We start from the raw sequence: 15,504 nt of genomic DNA, 5'->3' as shown, positions 1-15,504 counted from the left end.
CGTTCACTGCTGGAGAAGGCGTATTGTGAGCACGGAGAGCGACACTTACTGAGTGTTGTTCACTGCTGACACGTGTTAGGCACTTTTTATCCCCTGATTCAGCCTATCCTCATAATAGTCTTATTATTTCCATTACAGTGATGGGGAAGCTGGAGACGCAGATGAATTGCACATTTGCCTAAGGTGACGCACCTCCTAAGAGGCAAAACTCAGGACATCAAGCTTAGAACCTAAGTGTTTAACAACCATGCCAGTGCCTCTGGAAGGTGAAATCCACCAAGAAATGACTGTCTGCCTTGCAGTGGTGACAAGATGGTGGCTGTTTCCACTTTAATAGGTTCTGTCACTTTGTGCACAAATAAACACGTTCTCCTTGGAACTGGACAGCCCCCTCCACCGTGGGGAGCCTCCACAGCTACCTTTCATCCTGTTGCTACTCAGAGTGTGGTCCATGGACCATCAGCAAATGCACTACCTGGAAGTTTATTAAAATGCAGACTCTTGGGCCCCGCCCCAGAATCTGCACTGTCCCCAAATCCCCAGATGATATGAGTACATATTAAAGTTTGAGAAGCTCTGGGCTTCAGTGCGTTTATCTGGTTGGCTCCGAATCAAGGGATGGTTGGTCTCAGCTCTCCAACTCTAGCTCATCTTCACATTTGTGGTGGAAGAGTTGGTGGAATCCCTTCTCTGAAGCCCAAGTCCCCTCCTGCGACTATTGTAACTGTGGTGGCTTTTGCGCCGACTCTCAGGAGCTTTGACTCTGGCAGCGCGTGGGGCCAGTGCAGGCCATGGTAACTTCCCACATTTAGCCCCGCCGACCTCACCTGGGGCTCCCCTCATTGGCTTTACAGACTGAGTATCCTTCTTTCTTCCTCCTGAATTAATGTTATTAACAGAGTGCTGTAGGGAGGGGTAGGAGGATTGTAGTATGTGAAACCTTCAGCCTCACCTGTGAGGTCTTAGCTTCTCTGGCATCACTTCTCTGAAGAAGTCCCTGAGGCCAGATTTGCCCTGATTCCCATCCGTCTCTCAGGTTCCATGGGACCAGCTTCCTCTGCCCAATGGAGATGACGTTGGATGCCTCTCCCAGCCCCCAAGCAAGGGGCACCAAATTTGTCGGGTCAAGTGAGAGGGGAAATAACTGTAATGTTCATGGAGTCCCATGGCTTTGATGCTGCGGATGTGTTGATGATTTCAAAATTAATGTCTCTAGCTGTGACTCCCCCTCCTGGGCTCCAGATTTGGATCACCAACTGCCTACTTTGAATCTCTACTTCCACGTCTAATGGACATCTTATACTTATGATGGCCAAAATAAAACTCTTGAGTCTGGCTTCCTCCCTACACCTTTTTTGTTTCCTCTAGTCTTACCTACTCTGTAAGTGGTGTCACCATCTACTCAGTTGATTAAGCACCAAATCTCAGTACTCCTCGATTCCTATCTTCCTTTTACTCTACATTCAAGTCATTAGCAACTCTTGCCAGAAAGTCTTTCAAAATGTACCCTGAACCTGAATGCTTTTTACCACCTGTACCCCTACCATTTTAGTCCCAGTTTGAGTCACTGATAAGTTTCCTGACTGCCTCCACTATTAATCCCTCCAGCAAATCTTCCATAGAATGAAGTGAGATGTTCCAAATGCAAATCACATTTCTTCACTCCCTTGCTTAAAACCCCTATTGCTTCCTACTGCACTTAGCATACCTCCTAAAGACAAGATCCTGTCTGATCTGACCTCAGCCTACTTAGATCCTATCTCCTACCACTGTCTCCTTCTCTCTGTATTGGTCACAGTAACCTCATTGTATCTCTCATTTGAATTCTCATCATGCTCAACCTTTCTGCAATGCTTGGCACTCCTTTCCTTCCTTGGGTTCTGCAATATGTCACATTCACCAGGTTTCTTCCCACTCCTGTAATGTTCCCTTCCAGTTTCTTTCTTTCTTTGCTCCTTCTCTTAAATGTTATTGTTCTAAAGATCTCCTTGCTTCCCCCTTTTTGTTACTAGTTTCTGAGTAGCCTCATGGCTTCAGTTCCATTTATAAAATCTACCAGTAACTTTCCAAATCTTAACACTCTTGAACTTCAAGTTTTCAGTTACTTACTAGACATCTTGAGTTGTTGTCCCATGGGTGCTTCCAGCTCACCGGGTCCCAAACAGAGCTATTCCTACCTCCCTCCTATCTTCCCTTTCTAGGTTTGCATCTCCCCATAGGCAACCTGGGTGTGTAAGCTTGGAACCTGAATGTTACCCTCAAATTTTCATTTTGCCTCCACTCCTGCATGCAGGTCTTACCAAGTCCTGTGAATTCTACAGAGAGAGTTAGGGGTGCAGAGCCCACCAGACAAGGGGCTTGTTTATGACCATCAGAGAGTTGAGTTGGGGCCTGTTTGCTCCTTCATGGAAGGAGGTCCAATTATCTGTCCCTTTCATCTTCCCATTTTTTTCTGCTTCCACACAGCTGAAGAAAGATGCCTTCCTGGGCCCTCTGCTTTTGTAGAATATCAAACAAGGACTGGGGTAGCCCTCGGGGAAAGATCATTTAGGTCTGCTACTCTCTGGTCAGAGTCCAGTGGGTCCAGCCCAGGTCAGCAGGCCTAGACTTTCCTGTTGGGATATCAAGCCAAAGCCCTGGCCTACAAAACTCTGTATTTATTCTCTGTACAGCCGTTGCTGAGGGAACTCAAAGGGTTGCTGTGTGAGGATTGGCTCAGGCAGGTATGTGCTGTTGATCTGCTCTTTGGTGGGTGGTGGGAGTCCTGTTGTGTAGCATTTGCTGACCTTTGTGGTATAAGTGGGCTTCCCAGCTGGTGCTAGTGGTAAAAAACCCAGCTGCCAATGCAGGAGATGTAAGAGACTTAGGTTTAACCCCTGGGTTGGGAAGATCCCCTGGAGGAGGGAGGGGACAGCAATCCATTCCAGTATTCTTGTCTGAAGAATCCCATGGACAGAGGATCACAAAGTCCAGTGGGTCCAGTGGGTCACAAAGAGTTGGAGAAGACTGAAGCGACTTAGCACGCATGCACGTGGTATAAATACTCCAGGGATTTCCCTGGCGGTCCAGTGGTTACTTCCAATGCAGAGAGTGCGAGTTCAATCCCTGGTTGGGGAAATAAGGTCCCATGTGCCACATGGTTAAAAACAAACAAAAAACCCAAGACCTGCAAAACAGCTAATTTCAAGCTACTCCTGTGATGTGCTCCTGCCCTGTCCCTCCCAGATTTCCCAACATTGTCATTTTAATCCAGTCAGAAAGCCTGGGAGAGGCAGCTTTGGGCAGTTGGTTTCTCCATCTCCCTGCCTCTTTTGCAGCTTTGCCAAGCTTCTCTCTAGAATCCTTGTTGCACTGGCATCTGGGGCAGCGGGTCAGAGCAGTGTTTCCCCATATTTTCTTCAGTGTTACGTTTGCCCTTGCCGTTGTTAACAAATGATATCTCCTTACTCAGAACCTTTTCTGAAGCTCAAATTTGCTTTTATTCTTTCCCTGCTTAAAACCCTTTCATGATCCTTTGGATCAAGGCTCACCTCTCGATGCTGGAGCAGAAGCCCTTTGCCTCTCTTCGTCCCATTCCTGACTCTCTCCTTCGCGATGCCCGCCTCGCTCTTTCCCAAATGCGATCCCCTTTCCTGCCACAAGCCCTTGCTTCCCTGAGCACAAAACCCTTCAGAACCTCGCAACCTATTGGAACTGTCTTTGTGATTCAAGATTTGTCCTGAGTCATTACTTTTGGGGACTCTTCTCTCCCAACTAAATGTAATGGGTGGTGGCGGGGTTTGGGGGGAGTCTAACTGTAAAAGAAAAATGCAGTGTCACATTTCTTTCAGAGGCCTGGTAACTCTTCTGTGATCAGAAACAATGCGTGAGCCTTTGGGCCTGGGAAGGATTTAGAGAGCTAATTTGCCAAATATGAAATTCGTGAGAATTTTGAAGTGTATAGTAGTAACTCCAGAGAGGAAGAAGGAGGGCTAGTAAATGAAAGATAGCAGCCCGAGGAAAAGACGTCTTCACCAGGGAGAAATTTCAGTAGAATGGCTGTTGGAGGAAAATTTTAGAACAATGATGCCTAATACTCAGTTTTAAGTTTATACTCTCTCTTCTGTGAAAGCTTAGCTTCCCTAAAGCATACTATTGGTACAGGCATTCTATCCACGAAAACTTACATGGTGTTTTAGAAACAAAGGGAAAAAGGTGACAATATCTGAGGAATCAAGAGACAATGGCAGCCACATAAAGTGAGCAAAAAGTGATGAAAAATTTAGCAAGAGCAGGAATTCAGACTGAGAGGCAATCATGAGGATGTACTAAAGTCCTAGTCAAAATAGAGACAGGTATGGACTTTCCAGAGGATGTGGAGTAGGGACAGGGCTGTTCTGATCGGATGTAAAGGGAAAAGGTGACCTCAAAGGGTAGAACGCCTTGAGGATATTTGGGTTACACCCACATTCCTCCCTTCCTCTGAGTTTCCCCAGAATTTTGCGCCTCTATTGGGCTGTTTTATATATAAACAGCCATGCATACCTTTGCCTTTGCTAGACAAGATGTCAACCCTGCTTAGAGGGTACCATCATTTTATACTCGTGCTTCCTGGGGTAAAAGCTGGATGGGGTGGGCCAGCCTCTTCCTCTCTAATTCCCTGTCTCACCAGCTACCACTAAAGAGTGCTTGCTGTTTGCCAGCCCTGTCCTAACGCATTGTCTCATTACATCACATGAGGAATTGATTATATGCCCTTCTTCTTGGACTTCCCTGATAGCTCAGCTGGTAAAGAATGCACCTGCAATGCAGGAGATCCCGGTTCAATTCCTGGGTTGGGAAGATCCACTAAAGATGGGATAGGCTACCCACTCCAGTATTCTTGGGATTCCCTGGTGGCTCAGCTGGTAAAGAATCTGTCTGCAATGTGGGAGACCTGGGTTTGATCCCTAGTTTGGGAAGATCCCCTGGAGAAGGGAAATGCTACCCACTTCAATATTCTGGCCCGAATAATTCCATGGACTGTATAGTCCATGGGGTCACAAAGAGTCAGACACGACTGAGTGATTTTCACTTTCACGCTTTCTTACCTGGCAGAAGAGAAAACCAAAACTGAAATGGATTAACTGAGTTGTCCAAAGTCATGATTCAGGGGTAGAGCTGAGATTTGAATTCAGGTCTGTCTGACTCCAAAGCCTGTTCTTATAACTTCTACATGGACACCTCTGACGAGGACTACTGTTTCCTTCACTTCATTCACTTACAGGAAGTCCCCTACATATGAAACTTCAACTTGAGGACTTTCAAAGACGCAAATGTGCATCTGGTGCCAGCAAGGGACCAGAACCTGTGCCATCAACGTCAGACGTGAGTGAAAGCGCAGCTTGCCATGTGTCTCCTATTGCTGACCATCCTTCAGCTCTGCCATCTCCCACCTCCTCTCCCTCCTCCAGTCAGTCACTCTTCTTGCCTGTTCACTTGATGCCAATCACTGCATCTTAGCTGTTGTACTGATTAAAGTACAACAAGGAACTGTGTTGTAAGATTAAACATGTTTATTTTTTGTGTTTTTATGTATTATTTGTGTGAAAAGTATTATAAACCTATTCTAGTACAGTGCTATATAGCTGGTTGCTTTAGTTGGGCACCTTGGCTAACTCTGTTGGACTTACAAACAAATTGGACTTCTGAATGTGTTCTCGGAAAGGAATTTGTTCATATGCAGGGGACTTACGGTATTTAATATTTTGTGCCTGGCACAGGGTCACACTAGGCCAGAATCTCCCACAGGATGAGGCTGGGTTGAAAATAGGCATCAGGAGAGACTTAATTCAAGTAAAGGGACAAATGATCCCTAGGTACCCACCAGTGACTCCAAGCGAGAGAGCTTCCAGAGACCCAGTTTGCTTAGCTCTCTGTTCTCCTGAGCTGCTGGGCTCTTGCTGAATCCATCTTTCCTGCTCAGGAAACATGAGGACCAGACCACTCCGGCCAGACTCTGGGAGAGCGCCTGGGGTGAGATAAGAGATGCACAGCCATGAGAGGCGCCTGAGCTGCCCAGAGGGCTAGGCAGGAAATCACCCTTTCCTTGGGGCTGAGAGGGGAATGACTCAGGGCTGACGGGTGGGAGTTCCATTTTTGCAGCCCAGGCAGGCTGCAGCGAAGACTGTTGGGCAAAGCGCTTGGGTTTGCCTTCCCCGTAGCCGCCAGCCTAATGAGGCTTTAAGAGGCATGCCTTGGCCTTCCTTCTTCTGCTTTCCATCATTTCCCTGGAAACAAGTTTGTGCTGCTGGTCTGGTCTCTTGCTCCAGTGCTTATCCAACCCCGGCCAGCCTCTGTGGGAATGCAGCTGCTGAGAGAGGTGGTGAGGACCACAGCTAGACAGGACTGGGGCAGGTGGGGCTGCGAAGCCAGGCACTTTGGCTTGAAGGTCTTATTTGCAGTGGCATCCTGGGTCCTATGGTACCAAGTGGACATGTGAGCTCTTCTGCTGGGGAGGATACCCTTGGGGCCTGCCCTTAGCCCAGGACCTGGCATGCAGTATGGAATCAAAGTATTGGTGTTGGATTTGCAAGCTTGTATTAGGGCACAGGGAAGGCCGGCATGCTGCATGCAGTCCATGGGATCGCAAAGAGTTGGAGATGACTTAGTTACTCAACAACAACAACAACAATCATACCTCGGCTGGGCCCTTTCTCCTGTGCCAGCGAAGCACCATAGCACTGTGGCTAACAGAAAGATTCTGGATCCAAAATTCTCAGTTGGAATCCTAACTCTGCCATTTACTAACTGCCAGACTCTGGTTAAGTTACTTAACCTCTCAGACTTGTCTTTTCTGTTAAATGGGAATGATAATAATAGTACCAACCTAATAGGGTTGTTGAAGATTAAAGGAATTAATATATGCCAAGTTCTTGGGACAGTGCCTGGCAACTAAGTATCATGTAAGTTGTTGTTCAATCAATAAGTTGTGTTGGACTCTTTGCGACCCCATGGACTGCAGCATGCTAGGCTCCTCTGTCCTCCACTGTCTCCCAGAGTTTGCTCAAATTCATGTCCATTGAGTCAGTGATGTTATCTAACCATCTCATCCTCTGCCAGCCCCTTCTCCTTCTGCTTTCTATCTTTCCCAGCATCAGAGTCTTTTCCAATGAGTTGGCTCTTTGCATCAAATAGTCAAAGTATGGGAGCTTCAGTTTGAGCATCAGTCCTTCCAATGAATATTCAGAGTTGATTTCCTTTAGGAGTGACTGGTTTAATCTCCTTGCAGTCCAAGGGACTCTCAAGAGTCTTCTCCAACACCACAGTTCAAAAGCATCAATTTTTCGACACTCAGCTTTCTTTATGTTTCAACACTCATATCCGTACATGACTACCAGAAAAAACATAGTTTTGACTATATGGACCTTTGCTGGCAAAGTCATATCTCTGCTTTTTTTTTAAATTTCTTTCTTTTTTTAAAAAATTAATTTATTTTTTAATTGAAGGATAATTGCTTTACAGAATTGTGTTGGTTTTTGCCAAACATCAATATAAGTATACATATGTCCCCTCCCTCCTGAACCTTCATCCCATTTCCCTTACCATCACACCCCTCTAGGTTGTTACAGAGCTCTGGTTTCAGTTCCTAGAGTCATACAGCAAATTCCCATTGGCTATCTATTTTACATATGGTAATGTAATTTCCTTCCTTGCTCCCCTGTGTGTCCGTAAGTCTGTTCTCTATGTCTATGTCTGCATTCAATTCAGTTCAGTCGCTCAGTTGTGTCCGACTCTGCGACCCCATGAATTGCAGCACACCAGGCCTCCCTGTCCATCACCAACTCCCAGAGTTCACTCAAACTCATGTCCATCGAGTCAGTGATGCCATCCAGCCATCTCATCCTCTGGTGTCCCCTTCTCCTCCTGCCCCCAATCCCTCCCAGCAACAGAGTCTTTTCCAATGAGTCAACTCTTTGTATGAGGTGGCCAAAGTACTGGAGTTTGAGCCTCAGCATCAGTCCTTCCAGTGAACACCCAGGACTGATCTCCTTTAAGATGGACTGGTTGGATCTCCTTGCAGTCCAAAGGACTCTCAAGAGTCTTCTCCAACACCACAGTTCAAAAGCATCAATTCTTCGGTGCTCAGCTTTCTTCACAGTCCAACTCTCACATCCATACATGACCACTGGAAAAACCATAGCCTTGACAAGACGGACCTTTGTTGGCAAAGTAATGTCTTTGCTTTTCAATATGCTATCTAGGTTGGTCATAACTTTTCTTCCAAGGAGTAAGCGTCTTTTCATTTCATGGCTGCAATCACCATCTGCAGTGATTTTGGAGCCCCCAAAAATAAAGTCTGATGCTGTTTCCACTGTTTCCCCATCTGTTTGCCATGAAGTGATGGGACCAGATGCCATGATCTTAGTTTTCTGAATGTTGAGCTTTAAGCCAACTTTTTCACTCTCCCGTTTCACTTTCATCAAGAGGCTTTTGAGTTCCTCTTCGCTTTCTGCCATAAGGGTGGTGTCATCTGCATATCTGAGGTTATTGATATTTCTCCTGGTAATCTTGATTCCATTGCTGCCCTGCAAATAATTTCATCAGTACCATCTTTCTAGATTCCATATATATGTGTTGCTGCTACTGCTGCTAAGTCGCTCAGTTGTGTCTGACTCTGTGCGGCCCTGTAGACGGCAGCCCACTAGGCTCCTCTGTCCCTGGGATTCTCCAGGCAAGAATACGGGAGTGGGTTGTGTTAGTATACAATATTTGTTTTTCTCTTTCTGACTTACTTTATCTGTATAATAAGATCCACCTCATTAGAACTGACTCAAATGTGTTTCTTTTTATGGCTGAGTAATATTCCATCATGTATATATATATATATACATATATATACACATACACCATAGCTTCTTTATCCATTCATCTGTTGATGGACATCTAGGTTGCTTCTGTGTTCTAGCTATTGTAAATAGTGCTGCGATGTACACTGGGGTACATGTGTCTTTTTCAATTTTGGTTTCCTCAGGGTATATGCCTAGTAGTGGGATTGCTGGGTCATATGGTGGTTTTATTCCTGGTTTTTAAAGGAATCTCCATACTGTCTTCCATACTAGCTGTATCAGTTACATTCCCACCAACAGTGCAAGAGAGTTCCCTTCTCTCCACACCCTCTCCAGCATTTATTATTTGTAGACTTTTAGGTGATGGCCATTCTGATTGGGTGTGAGGTGATATCTCATTGTAGTTTTGATTTGCATTTCTCTAATAATTAGTGATGTTGAGCATCTTTTCATGTGTTTGTTAGCCATCTGTATGTCTACTTTGGAAAAAGTCTGTTTAGGTCTTCCCCCCACTTTTTGATTGAGTGTACCTCTGCTTTTTAATACGCTGTCTAGGTTTGTTCTAGCTTTCCTTCTGAGCAGCAAGTGTCTTAATTTCATGGCTGCAGTCATCATCCATAGTGATTTTGGAGCCCAAGAAAATAAAATCTGTTGCTGCTTTTACTTTTCCCTCTTCTATTTGCCTTAAAGTGAAGGAGAGGATGCCATGATCTTAGTTATTTTTTAATGTTGAGTTTAAAGCTGTTTTTTGTTCTTTTAGTGACTGGCACTTCCAGTAACCCAATCATGTAAACAGAAGTGTGGCAACCATCCTAGACTCCTTCCCTTTCCTTCCACACCCTTATTCACCGCCTGCTCGGTCTTTCACCCGAGAATTTCTTCCAGCTCATCACCACACCATCACATCTCCACTCTCTCCCTCTCTTTTTTAATAGCTTTATTGGGATATAATTCACATACCATAAAATTTGCCCAACTAAGTGTGTAGTTCAATGACTTTTAGTATACTTTAGTGTTTATATGAAAGTGTAGTCAATTTTAGATCATTTTTATCTCCTCAAAAAGAAATTCTGTATCTTTTAGCTCTTGCCTTTATGTCCTTCCATCTTTCTCCCAGTCCTAAGCAACTTGCAATTTACTGACTGTCTCTAAAGACTTATCTGTTCTGGACTCTTCAAATAAATGGAATACAAACAAATACAATGTTAGTCTTTTTGTGACTGGTTTCTCTTAGTGTGGTATTTTCAACATTCATGCATGTTATAGAGTACATCAGTACTTCATTCCCTTTTAATGGCTGAATAATATTCAACTTTATGGATATATCATATTTTGTTTACCCTTTCATCAGCTGATAGGCATTTGGGTTGTTTCTACTTTGGGGCTAATATGAATAATGCTTCTACAAACATTCATGTACTGTTTCATGTAGGCCTGTGTTTCATTTCTCTTGGGTGTATACCTAGAAATGGAAGCGTCAGGTGCTATGGGAATTTTATGCTTAATTATTTGAGGAACTACTATTTTCCAAAGAGGCTGTACCATTTTACATTTCTACCAGCAATGTATGAGGGTTCTGATTTCTTCTTGCCAACTTGTTATTGTTTGACTTTTGATTATAGCCATCATAGTAGATATGAAGTGGTATCTCCTTATAGCTTTTAAAAAAAGGTTTATTGTCGTGTGGTTGATTTATAGTGTTGTGTTAATTTCTGCTGTAAAGTGACTCAGTTACACATATTCTTTTTCAAATTTTTCCATTATGGTTTTCACAGGATATTGAATATAGTTCCTTGCACTATACAGAAGATTTTATTGTTTATCTATCCTATATATTTATAATAGTTTACATCTGCTAATCCCAAACTCCTAATCCTTCTCTCCCCCTACCCCACCAACTCTCCTTATAGTTTTGATTTGAATTTTCCTGATGACTAATAATGTTGAATATATTTTCATGTGCAAATGTCCATTCAGAGCCTTTGCTCACTTAAAAAATTGAAATATTTGTCTTTATTGTTGAGTTGTAATACGTCTTTATGGGGCTGCCCAGGTGGCAGTGGTAAAGAAACTGCCTGCCAATGAACAAGACACAAAAGCCATGGGTCACTCCGTGAGTCAGGAAGAGCCCCTGGAGTAGGAAACAGCAACCCACTCCAGTATTCTTGCCTGGAAAATTCCATGGAGAGAGGAGCCTGGTGGGCTACAGTCCATGGGGTCACAAAGAGTTGGACATGACTGAGCGACTGAGCGTTCCACACTTCTTTATATTGGGTTGGCCAAAAAGTTCATTTGGGTTTTTCTATAAGAGCTTATGGAAATATCTGAGTGAACTTTTTGACCAAGCCGATGTATTTTAGATACAAGTTCCTTATCAGTTATGTGCTTTGCTAATATTTTTCACCATTGTGTGTGTTGTCTTCTTGATAACGTCCTTTGATACCCCAAGGTTTTCAACTTTGATAAAGTCTAATCTATTTATTTTTAATTTTGTTACTTATACTTTTTGGGGTAATGAAGATTTACCCCTATGTTTTCTTTTAAGGATTTTATAGTTTCAGCTCTTGCATTTAGGTATTTGATTCAGTTTAAGTTTGTTTATGGTGTTTGGGTATAGGTCCAATTCATTCTTTTGCATGTGGCTATCACTTGGAAGGAAAGTTATGACCAACCTAGATAGCATATTGAAAAGCAGAGACATTACTTTGCCAACAAAGGTCCGTCTAGTCAAGGTTATGGTTTTTCCAGTGGTCATGTATGGATGTGAGAGTTGGACTGTGAAGAAAGCTGAGCACCGAAGAATTGATGCTTTTGAACTGTGGTGTTGGAGAAGACTCTTGAGAGTTCCTTGGACTGCAAGGAGATCCAACCAGCCCATTCTGAAGGAGATCAGCCCTGGGATTTCTTTGGAAGGAATGATGCTAAAGCTGAAACTCCAGTACTTTGGCCACCTCATGCGAAGAGTTGACTCACTGGAAAAGACTCTGATGCTGGGAGGGATTGGGGGCAGGAGGAGAAGGGGACGACAGAGGATGAGATGGCTGGATGGCATCACTGACTCGATGGACGTGAGTCTGAGTGAACTCCGGGAGTTGGTGATGGACAGGGAGGCCTGGCATGCTGCGATTCATGAGGTGGCAAAGAGTCGGATACGACTGAGCGACTGATCTGATCTGATTCAGTTGTTCCAATGGTATTTGTTGAAGATTTTTCTTTCCCTATTGAATAGTTTCAGCACCTTTGTTAAAAAACTAGTTGAGAAAAAAAACCAAAAACAACAAAAAAAGAAAAAAAAAACCCCAAACTAGTTGACCATAGACACCTGAGTTACTTTCTAGACTCTCAATTCTATTCTGTTGATCTGTCTATCCTTACATCAGTACCATTAATTTTTCTTGCTTTGTAGTAATTTTTAGAAATTAGGAAGAATTATTCCTCCAAATTTGTTCTTTTTCAGCATTGTTTTTGCTAATCTGTGTCCCTTGCAGTTCTCATATGAATTTTAGAATCAGCTTGTCAATTTCTACTAAGAAGCCAGTTAGTATTCTGATGGGGATTGCATTGAATCTATAGATCAATTTGGGCAGTATTATTATCTTAACAATACTAAGTCTTCTAATTCATGAACATGAGATGTTTTTCCATTTATTTAGATGTGGCTTGATTTCTTTCAGTGATGTTTTATAGTTTTCAGGGTATGTTTTGCATGCCAAATTTACTCCTATGTATTTTATTCTTTTTAGTGCTAGTATAGGTGGAATTGTTTTCTTATTTTCATTTTCAGTTTGTTCATTGCAAGTGTATAAAATAAAACTGCATTTTGTATATAAATCTCGTGTTCTTCAACCTCACTGAACTCATTTATTGGTTCTAATAGTTTTTTTATTGGATTCCTTAGGATTTCCTGGATACATGATCATGTTATTCTCAAATAGGGACAGGTTTACTTCATCCTTTACAATTCGGATGCTGTTTATTTTTCTTGCACATCTGCTCTGGCTAGAACCTCCAGTACAGTGTTGAATAGAAGTAGGAAAAGAGATATATTTGTCTTGTTTCTTCCTTTTCTTAGGGGGAAAGCATTCATTAAGCATGACGTGGATTTTTGTAAATACCCTCTATAAGGTTGATGAGGTTTCTGTTTACTCTTAGTTTCTTTTTTTAAACATGAAAGTGTGTTGGATTTTGTCATATGCTTTTTCTGTGCCTATTAAGATGATCATGCATTCATATTATACTAACTAATTTTTGGATGCTAAACCAAGCTTGTAGACCTGGGATAAAGCCCATTTGGTTATGTTGTATAATCCTTTTTATATGTTGTTAGATTCTGTTTGCTACTATTTTCTTGAGAATTTTTGTGTCCATATTCATAAGCTATATTGGCTCACTGTTTTCTTGTGATATCTTTGTCTGCTTTGGGTATCAGGGTAACACTGGTCTTACAGAATGAATTGGGAGCTATTCTTTCTCCTATTTTTGAAGAGTTTGTGAATAGTTTGTATTTATTTTTAAAGCATTTGGTAGAATTTAGCAGTGAAGTTATCTGGGCACGGGCTTTTCTTTGTAGGTTGCTTTCTTATTACTAATTTAATCTCTTTACTTGTCCTCAGTTCAGTTCAGTTGCTTAGTCGTGTCCAACTCTTTGCGACCCCATGAATCGCAGCACGCCAGGCCTCCCTGTCCATCACCAACTTCCAGAGTTCACTCAGACTCAAGTCCATTGAGTCAGTGATGCCATCCAGCCATCTCATCCTCTGTCGTCCCCTTCTCCTCCTGCCCCCAATCCCCCCAAGCATCAGAGTCTTTTCCAATGAGTCAACTCTTTGCATGAGGTGGCCAAAGTACTGGAGTTTCAGCTTTAGCATCATTCCTTCCAAAGAACACCCAGGACTGATCTCCTTTAGGATGGACTGGTTGCATCTCCTTGCAGTCCAAGGGACTCTCAAGAGTCTTCTCTAACACCACAGTTCAAAAGCATCAATTCTTTGGCGGTCAGCTTTCTTCACAGTCCAACTCTCACATCCATACATGACTACTGGAAAAACCATAGCCTTGACTAGACGGACCTTTGTTGGCAAAGTAATGTCTCTGCTTTATTACTTGTCCTAAGTCTATTCAAAATGCCTATTTTTTCTTGAGTCAATTTTGGTAATTCCTGTCTTTCTAGGAGTTTGTGTATTTAAAAAAAATTATTTGTGTATGGCCTAACTGGTTCTTGATGCTGCGCGCACGGGCTTTCCTCAGTTGTGGTGAGTGGGGGCTACTCTCTAGTTGCGGTGCGGACTTCTCACTGCGGCGGCTTCTCTTGCTGTGAAGCACAGGCTCTTGCTGAGCAAGCTTCAGTAGGTGTGGCTCTCAGGCTTAGTTGCTCCACAACAAGTGGGATCTTCCTGGACCAGGACTGAACCCGTGTCCCCTACAGTAGAAACCTGGAATCTTAACTAACCACTGGGCCACAAGCGAAGTTCCATTTGTCTATTTTATTGAAGGTTTCTAATTTATAGGCATATCTTCACTGTGTTCCTCTATAATCCATTCTGTACATATTTGCTAGTGATCTTTTAAAAAATGCAAAACTGATCATGACACATCCCTACATCCAGTTCTTTTATGGCTGACGTTTGCCCTAAGGATAAAGATCCATATCCTTAATAGTGCTTATAAGGTTCAGCACAGGCTGGCTTGTGTCACCTCTCTGGGGTCATTACCCTCACAGAGCAATGTTCTCACTTTGTTCCAGCCACAGGGAACTCTTTGCAGCTCTTGAACATACCAGATATTACAGGTGTTGTTTCCTCTGCCAGAGGTTTTCTTCTGTCAAGTTCTTGCTTCTTCACGGCCCATATTAAAATGTCACTTTTTCTGGAAAAGCTTTCCTGACTGCATCTCCTTTCTATGTATCCCCCAGATCCCCCTCCTGCTCCTATAGCATACACCACTGTATTTTAGTTTGTTTACAGGATCTGTCATCCCACAAGGGCATCTTTGTCTATATGTTGGTCCCTATCAGAGATAACGTTTTAATCCTTCCACCCTGGACCTGGAAATAGCCCTGCAATAGATCAGAAATGGAATTTCATCTAAGTAAATGCCATCTCCCCTAGCATGCATAGCCTCCCATTTACTCCAGTGAATTTCTTCTTCTTAAAGTCTCTCTTAGCACTAAAGTCTTTTTGGAGTACACCCCTCCCCCAACCTCCTGTATTTGTATATAATGTTATCAGCCGACACTTACTGAATACTACTTCCAAGGTTCAGTGCTGTGATCATATTCAGTGCTGACAACAGGGAGGTACCTATTACTAACTCCATTTTTCAGAGGAGAGAGCTGAAGCTCAGAGAGATTAAGTGAGTTGACCAAGGTCACACGGATAGTAAGTGATAAAACCAGGGCTTGGACATGGTCTATGTGATTCCACAAACTATGCTGTTAACCACAATGTCATGCTATGTTATGGCTTCTTTGATTTTATCTGATTCTCTGAAAAAATGTGAGAAGCAAGACGTCTTGTTTTTTAAGGAGCAGTGGGAGAGAAACCTGAGGCCAGCAGTGACAGATCAGAAGGGTGGGCAAACCTGAAGCCCACACAGCAGAGGGTAGTGATGTGGGCCTAGCTTTCAGGACAGGGAGCACCTCCCCAAACACTGAGAGACTCTGAAGAAGGCACAGGCATCCTGCTATGATTGACTGACG

This window comes from Bos mutus, chromosome 3, assembly GCF_027580195.1.
Source record: "Bos mutus isolate GX-2022 chromosome 3, NWIPB_WYAK_1.1, whole genome shotgun sequence".
Lineage (NCBI taxonomy): Eukaryota > Metazoa > Chordata > Mammalia > Artiodactyla > Bovidae > Bos > Bos mutus.
This window is presented reverse-complemented; position numbering follows the sequence as displayed.